Raw genomic sequence first — 8,031 nt, 5'->3', positions numbered from 1 at the left:
ACACACACACACACACCTGCCTTGAAGGTCCAAAGTGAAGCAGAGTGCATGTTTAATGTCAACTCACCATAACACAAAAAGAAACCATAGAAGAGAAGAAGTGTTGATCTTTTTAATAATTCTACAAATGATAATGTAATGTACTCAGTGGATTCCTTTACCAATAATGGTCACGAGTACCCCCCCCCCCCCCCCTCCCATGCTTGGGCGACATGTCTACACTTAAATGAAGTACTGTTTACATTTAGTGTACAGCATTGTACGCAGGAAGCGCATTGTGTATGCATTGTCACCACCACTTCCCGCATCCGTGGTAAAAGGTAAAAGTCGATATTATCCTGCAGCTGCGAAAAGAGAATGCAGAAAGAGCAGGAAGGAGGCTTAAGTGGAAAAAAGAAGGCACTGACTGTGTGGGAGAGGTTAGCCGACTAGAAGACCTCGCATTATGATTACTTGTTTACAAGAAAGATCTATAGGCTACATAAATGAATAAATTACATAAATTACTTGCTCCAAGTTTACACTTACTTCACAATTGGCACATCGTTGCGTAAAATTACGTACCACCGCGGGGACAAAATGCATACAGTTTAAACAAGGCTTTAGTCTTAATCTTTAATCTTCGTTTAGGGCTTTCTAAATACAGTTTTAAACATTATTAAAGCCCTGTAAACATGAACTAACATGTCACACTCCTATTATTCATAGTTTAGAGCCCAGAATCAATTTAAAGCGACACTAAAAGGTTTCCTGGAACAACAGAGACGGGATCAAAATGGCCGACGACAATAACACGTGAATGCCTGCAGCGTTCAAGTGCGGTCAGGTCACTTATTGTAGTGTCGGTAATACAAAATGGCCGCCAGAGGTCAGTATAGTTTCATGTTACAATCAGCTCAATAACAGCGCTGTAGTTTGTCAAACACATGGCAAAAGATTATATAAAGATTTATATGCTTTGTCACATTGAACATTGAACGTTAGCGTTGTAGTAAGCTGTTGGTGTTCTAGTTTCGGATGTTCGCGAACTCACCTTACTGTTAGTGTGATTGGTGGATAAAGAGGAAGTGTGTTCTGAAAGAGAGAAAAGCGAGTCGGACTCACGAACCCACAAAGCGGAAGTGTGAGGACCAAGAAGGATCTCGGCCTGCTGGGGGCGCTACGGGACCTGACAGGTGAGGACAGCGACTGAGAAAGACGAGACCCTCCTTAGCAGACAGTCACGGAAGAGGACATGTCGCCCTCCTCCCGCCACGAGACGGAGTCAGTGCAAGGTCACATGACCACAAGACATGTTTTAGTGCTCACTAAAGAGTCGGACAAAACAGCTTCCTTTTCAAAGTATGCACAATGATAATGATTTATTGCATGTGATGATTTGCCAGCATATTTTCCAGTGGAAGGATGAAGGCTAAAGACATTTCACCACAGTTCACGTCATACCATATCAAGGTGTGCATTATTAATATTATGCAGCATTTTGTCCTCTGGACGTTTGACTGACTGAAAAGTCCAACACCGGAAGAGGCCTTCCAGCCCTCCCAGGATTTGATCAAGTCTTGTTCTGGTTGCATCATCAGCACGTGTGCTCATATTGACCAAATGAAGTCCACGTCGACATCTTTAAATCCACCACATGTTTACCAGCAAAGTCTACGACTCTACGACTTCTCGTCCATCAGGTTTGGAAATAATCCAAGAAAAATGGTCTGATCCGTTAAAACGTTCCCAACTTTCCTCAGCGTGGCGTCCACCGAAGGAACTGACAAAGCAATCGGCAGAAGTCGTTAGCGTAATGAACAATTAGTCCCGCCTTGGCGTGTGCCTAATGATGTGGGCTCTTAATTACCAGGACAAACTTCCGGCTGATTAGTCACCAGGAGGCGGGGCCAGGGCTTTTCCTGCCAGGCATTCCAAGGAGAAGCAAGGAGACGTGACCTTATGTAATCCTCAACCAGGAAAAGAATGAAGGAGCGCTCACGTGTCAAGCGGCTAGCTGGAGCCAAGCGTTATTATATACGTATCTAGCGTTGTAGCTCTGGAAGTTTGCTAAAATATGATTTTTACCCTGGAGAAGTCATAGAGTCATAAAGTATTTAGAACTATTTGAATGGCCGATAAAGGCCTGAGAACATTCTAGAACATGATATGAGAAAATTGTCAGGGTCCTATGATTATCATCCATTGGCATAAAGTTCCCATCAAGCCTGGTGTAGTTACAAACTATTTACAAGCAGTTTTATTAGGGACAATTATGATACCGATATCAGCATAAAAATGCCAAATGCTTGGGGCGAGAGGCGATGAGACAGTCGATGATAGTCGATGTTAGTCGATGATAGTTGATGATAGTTGATGATAGTTGATGATAGTCGATGATTGTTGATGATAGTCGATGATAGTCGATGATAGTTTATGATAGTTGATGATAGTCGATGATAGTTGATGATAGTCGATGATAGTTGATGATAGTTGATGATAGTTGTTGATAGTTGATGATAGTTGATGATAGTTGATGATAGTTGATGATAGTTGATGATAGTTGATAGTTGATGATAGTTGATGATAGTCGATGATAGTTTATGATAGTCGATGATAGTCGATGATAGTCGATGATAGTTGATGATAGTCGATGATAGTCGATGATAGTCGATGTTAGTCGATGATAGTCGATGATAGTCGATGATAGTTGATAGTTGATGATAGTTGATGATAGTTGATGATAGTTGATGATAGTCGATGTTAGTCGATGTTAGTCGATGATAGTCGATGATAGTCGATGATAGTCGATGATTGTCGATGATAGTGGATGATAGTCGATGATAGTCGATGATAGTTGATGATAGACGATGATAGTCGATGATAGTCGATGATAGTTGATGATAGTCGATGATAGTCGATGATAGTCGATGATAGTTGATGATAGTCGATGATAGTTGATGATAGTTGATGATAGTCAATGATAGTTGATGATAGTCGATGATAGTTGATGATAGTCGATGATAGTTGATGATAGTTGATAGTTGATGATAGTTGATGATAGTTGATGATAGTCGATGATAGTCGATGATAGTTGATGATAGTTGATGATAGTCGATGATAGTCGATGATAGTTGATGATAGACGATGATAGTTGATGATAGTCGATGATAGTTGATGATAGTCGATGATAGTTGATGATAGTCGATGATAGTCGATGATAGTTGATGATAGTTGATGATAGTCGATGATAGTTGATGATCGTTGATGATCGTTGATGATAGTCGATGATAGTTGATGATAGTTGATGATAGTCGATGATAGTTGATGATCGTTGATGATAGTCGATGATAGTTGATGAGTTGATGATAGTTGATGATAGTTGATGATAGTCAATGATAGTCGATGATAGTTGATGATAGTTGATGATAGTCGATGATCGTTGATGATCGTTGATGATAGTCGATGATAGTTGATGATCGTTGATGAGTTGATGATAGTTGATGATAGTTTATGATAGTTGATGATAGTTTATGATAGTCTATGATAGTTGACCATCGTTACTCTCGCTAAAAGCTTTCACATACTTAACACAATTTCAATGTTTCAAAACTGAACTTGGTGTATTCGTGTCCTCCTACAGGAAAGTCCTCCTTGTTTTATTTCAGTTGACTGTTGGTAGAAAGAAGGCAGTGACAAGCACACGCTAGCTACAACAAAAGGTAGTACACCAAAGCAGACATGGAGGTACTTGTCAGTACTAGGGAGTAAGTGAGTAAGGGCACAGCATCAAGTCAGTGTCTCCTTGCCACGCCCCCACTCAGCACTCACAATGTTGAGGCACACAAAAACAGAAAAACCAGAAAAGAAGACATTGGGGTTGTCAGGAATCTACCGCGTTTCCTGTGTCGAGAAGGAAGTTCAAGTAAGCTTTGAGGAGAAAGTGCGGTGTGGAAGCAGGAAGAGAGGATGCGTGCGGAGGCGTTGCTCTCCAGGAACCTCTCCACTCACCCCGACAGCGGAGTCGCCATGATGTCACCGCCTGTCGCCATAATCCTTGCTGACATTCTTGCCTCTCCCCTGGGCTGCAGGGGGGGCGGGGAGGGGCAGCCGTTTCCTCACCCGGGGGGGCGGCCACCTCCTGTTAGAGATGGGGGGGGCACGGTGACTCACCACATGACCTTTCCTCCATCTTTCTTTCCATCATCATCATCCATCGCCTCTACCAGCTCCTAACATCTGCCACCTGTGAAGACAAAGACTACCACCATGTTTTTGTCTGCTCCAGTGTCAAACTGTCACCTCTGAAAGCCAAAATATCAAAACATTTACATTCAACACAGCAAAATATTACTTGCTAAATGTTTACATTGCTGCCAAAGCCAATCTGGATCACATCTGGATTCAACTTGCTTGATAGCATAGCATGTGTGAACGCACACAGAGCACACAAACATCATGTTAACTTTTTTGTTGTGTTTGTTTCAGGTGTGTCGACTTGCTGCAAAGAGGAGTCATGAATGATTGACACGTTCCTCTGTGAGGACGGTGAGGATGGACTGGTGAGAAAGGTACTCCCGGGACATCCCGGGACATCCCGGGACATCCCGGGACATCCCGGATCATCGGATGGCTTCTTCCGGAAGAAGGTTCCAATGTTGACGTTTGCTTTGAACGTTGCATCCAAGTATAAACACGTTAACCACCTAGCTTAGCCTTGCTAACAAGTGAGGACACAAGGTGACGGGAGTCTGCTTTCCATGCCAGTCGTCGTACTGGAAGCTAATCTATGCTAAGATAACATTTATTTATGGAATGTTTTGTGTTGACTTGCCGCTTGTCTCCTTGAGGCAAGGAAAGGACTGATGGGATTACATGGAAGCACGTCCACAGAAGACATATTTGTTGTAATGAGATCAGGTGGTGTTAGAGATGATTGTTTTAGAGATCATTACGCTGATCCTCTTGGAAGAGACATGAAGGGTCCTCCGACAGACACACGGAAAGGACAAGAGAAAGATTAGCAGGAAATGTTCAGTAAGGAAATAAAGGAATAAACGAGGATGGCATCAAAAGTTTAGAACATCTTTCTTTTTACCAGTTTGACGCTCGAGAAAAGCAAACTCCACCAAAGGAAACGTATCACTTGTGTTTAGGAGAGTTCTTGGACTTTTAATGTTATGAGTCCACTGGGCCGGCGCCGAGTGTCGCCAATAAGGTGCCTAGTGGCGTGCAGTGGCTCAAACTGCCTCCCAACTGGCTCGTGGTGGCCCGTAACGGCGGCAAGAAAATGTCAAAATGTTTAAAATCTTCATCACGCCACTTGCATCAAGCAATCGGCGCCACGTGTTCACCAAGTGGAACCAAATGTCTCAAACAATCCGCCTATTGGAATCCACTGGAATGCAATGGCGCCAGCCAAGTTGCGGCAATGATGCTAGGAGTCCACTGGGCCGGCGCCAGTTGGCACCAAAGATTATGTGATTGGCGTGTAGTGGCTTAGTGGCTGTAGTTGCATGCTGCAACTTGGCTCGCGCCATTACATTCCAGTGGATTCCGATAGGTGGATGGTTTGTGACATTTGGTTCCCCTCGGTGGACACTTGCATCAAGCGATTTTAAACATTTGGACATTTTCTTGCCGCCAAACTCAACTTTTGCCGCCGTACCGTGTCACCACGAGCCAGTTGGGAGGCAGTTTGAGCCACTGCACGCCACTAGGCACCTTATTGGTGACACTAGGCGCCACAGCACATTGCAATAGCGCCAACTGGCACCAACTGGCACCAACTGGCACCAACTGGTGCCGGCCCAGTGGACTCCTAGCATACCAACGCTCTCTGTTACGAAGTACAATAGTCAATAAAGTTGGCATGAAAAGAATACGATACTATACATACTATGTATTTACATAGAATATTCTTGGTATTTTCCAACGCTACAAATTGATAGTGATACTTCCAGAGCAGTATGTAGGGTGCAAATAGCAGTAGTTGGTCATATAAATATGGATAACTCATAAAGTAGTGCATCCATCCAGTATAAAGGGGTCAGCTCGTGGGGGTTGGGAGTGAATATTATTATTATTATTATTTTTATTAAATGTTCCAGAGTTTGACAGCCAGAGGGAAGAAGCTTTTTGTGTCTGCTTGTTTTGGCAAACAGTGTTCTGGATCGCCTACCGGGGGGGGAATTGGAACAGTTTGTGGGCGGGCGGGGTGTGAGCGGTCTGCAGAGATGTTGCCTGCCTTCTCCTTCTTCTTCTCATCGTCAGATTAGTGTATCGCTACGGTCCTGGTACTGCGTGTCTGCATTTAAAGTATTCAACTCATGGAAACATATGTTCCCACAGAATCTACCTCACGGAATTCATCTTTTACCATCCAATCAGGTTGAAGACCAAACAACATGGCCGGGGATTACATTTGTGCGCACCAAATTCTGGGCTTTTTTCAATGACTAAGCCTTGTCAAACTAGTCTTATTTTATTTCAAAAACCAAACAAGTCACTGGACTAACCGGTGCCTAGGATTTGTAAGGACGCTGAAATGTGACGTCAATGACTTGGGGCACGACTCGACCGATCTTGTCTTGACTCCAGATTCAAGTCTTGGCACTTAGGGTTAGGATTAGGGTGCAAAACACTGACTTTCTGTCACCTCGTCTACAAAGTACGTCCTCAGCCGGGATTTCAAATAGGACTTTAATTTAGTTCTCGGCTAGGACTTCAAGTTAGACCTTGGGTAGGACTTTGGTTTTGATTATTTTAGGTAGGACTTCAGACATTGTATTGTCTGTATGACGCGGTATCTTCAGACCTTCAGTATAAAGTCTATGTCTATACCAAATCCTCAAAGACAGTTGGTGCAAGTATCACAACATTCAAGTTAAAGCTAAGAAAGTCCTTCTCAGATTTCTCCGAGACGTAAGACCAGGTTAGACCAGGTTAGACCAGGTTAGACCAGGTTAGACCAGGTTAGACCAGGTTAGACGGGGCCTTTTCTGTGGTCGGCCATAAGCTGTGGATGGCTATTTTCTGCCTGGCTGCATTCTATGAGTCAAAGGTTTGTACACACCCTATGACCTTGGATTGACCTTGGATGTGCCCTCGCATTGAACCATTTTCCAGACCAAAACGCTGGGACGACATGGGTAAGACAGAGAGCATGTTTATTGGCGTCTGTCACTGCGCTGTGAAATGTCGAACAACACACGTCTGATTCTGGCGTCTGGGTGGAAAAGCAGACACGAGAAAGAGAGAAAACATTCCAGCAGCTTCCAAGACGGAAGACGTGAAAAACCGTAAGATGAAAGAAATGTTCAGTAATACAAAACAACAAACAAAAAGTATCTGGCTGATCTGGAAATTCTTTTTTTCTTCTTTTTGGAATGTTTAAAATGAAATATTTCACAACAAAGTAATTGAAATCAAATAAATAGAACCAAAATAAATAACAGTAGTAGTGACTGTAGTAATAATGCCGATACAGTAAGAACTGTAATGTGTCACTACACAACATCATCCTTTTGAAAGCATCACAAGGACGAGGGAAAGGGCGATGAGAGATCTGGGAACAGACACTACAGGGAGGAACTGGAAAAAAAGTTGGGAAGAGGAGGGCAAGAAGGTGGAAGGTCATTGGAAGGTTGGATTTTCCAGAAGCAGAGCTGATGAAGAACCGTTGACCTCTGCAGCATGAATACGGTTTGGAGGTGTTCTCAACACAACATTTTAGATCATGGATCATGTTTAGGATAGGACTGGTCCACTTTGGGAACGCCCCTTACTGATTGGACGTGAGGGCCGTGTCTCAAATGGAACACTCGCCTACTTTGGAGGGCATCAATCAGAACCTCCAGGATTGTGCCGTTTCTGGCAAATTCAGCCAATCTCTGCAAATTATGCGCGACCTTGCAACCCATCCCCAAAACGTCCCGTACAAAATGTGTCCCGGGGCAAATGCACACGTCACCTGTCTAAACAAGCCAAACGTGTCCCTGCATGGCCCACTCGGTTCCCTGCGGGTGATAAGCGCTCATTTACCACCTCCAG

General features: G+C 43.6%; 1 protein-coding gene across 2 annotated transcripts in view; it reads left to right on the top strand.

The window, feature by feature from the left end:
• The window catches only part of LOC131140235 (BRF1 general transcription factor IIIB subunit a), a 273,391-nt gene that overhangs the window by 223,760 nt on the left and 41,600 nt on the right, over positions 1–8,031 (top strand). The gene's annotated exons all lie outside the window — the stretch shown is intronic.

This window comes from Doryrhamphus excisus, linkage group LG14, assembly GCF_037039965.1.
Source record: "Doryrhamphus excisus strain RoL-2023G ecotype Guam linkage group LG14, RoL_Dexc_Guam_v1.1, whole genome shotgun sequence".
NCBI lineage: Eukaryota > Metazoa > Chordata > Actinopteri > Syngnathiformes > Syngnathidae > Doryrhamphus > Doryrhamphus excisus.
The sequence above is the reverse complement of the archived record's forward strand: the minus strand, read 5'-3'. Positions and strand labels throughout refer to the sequence as shown.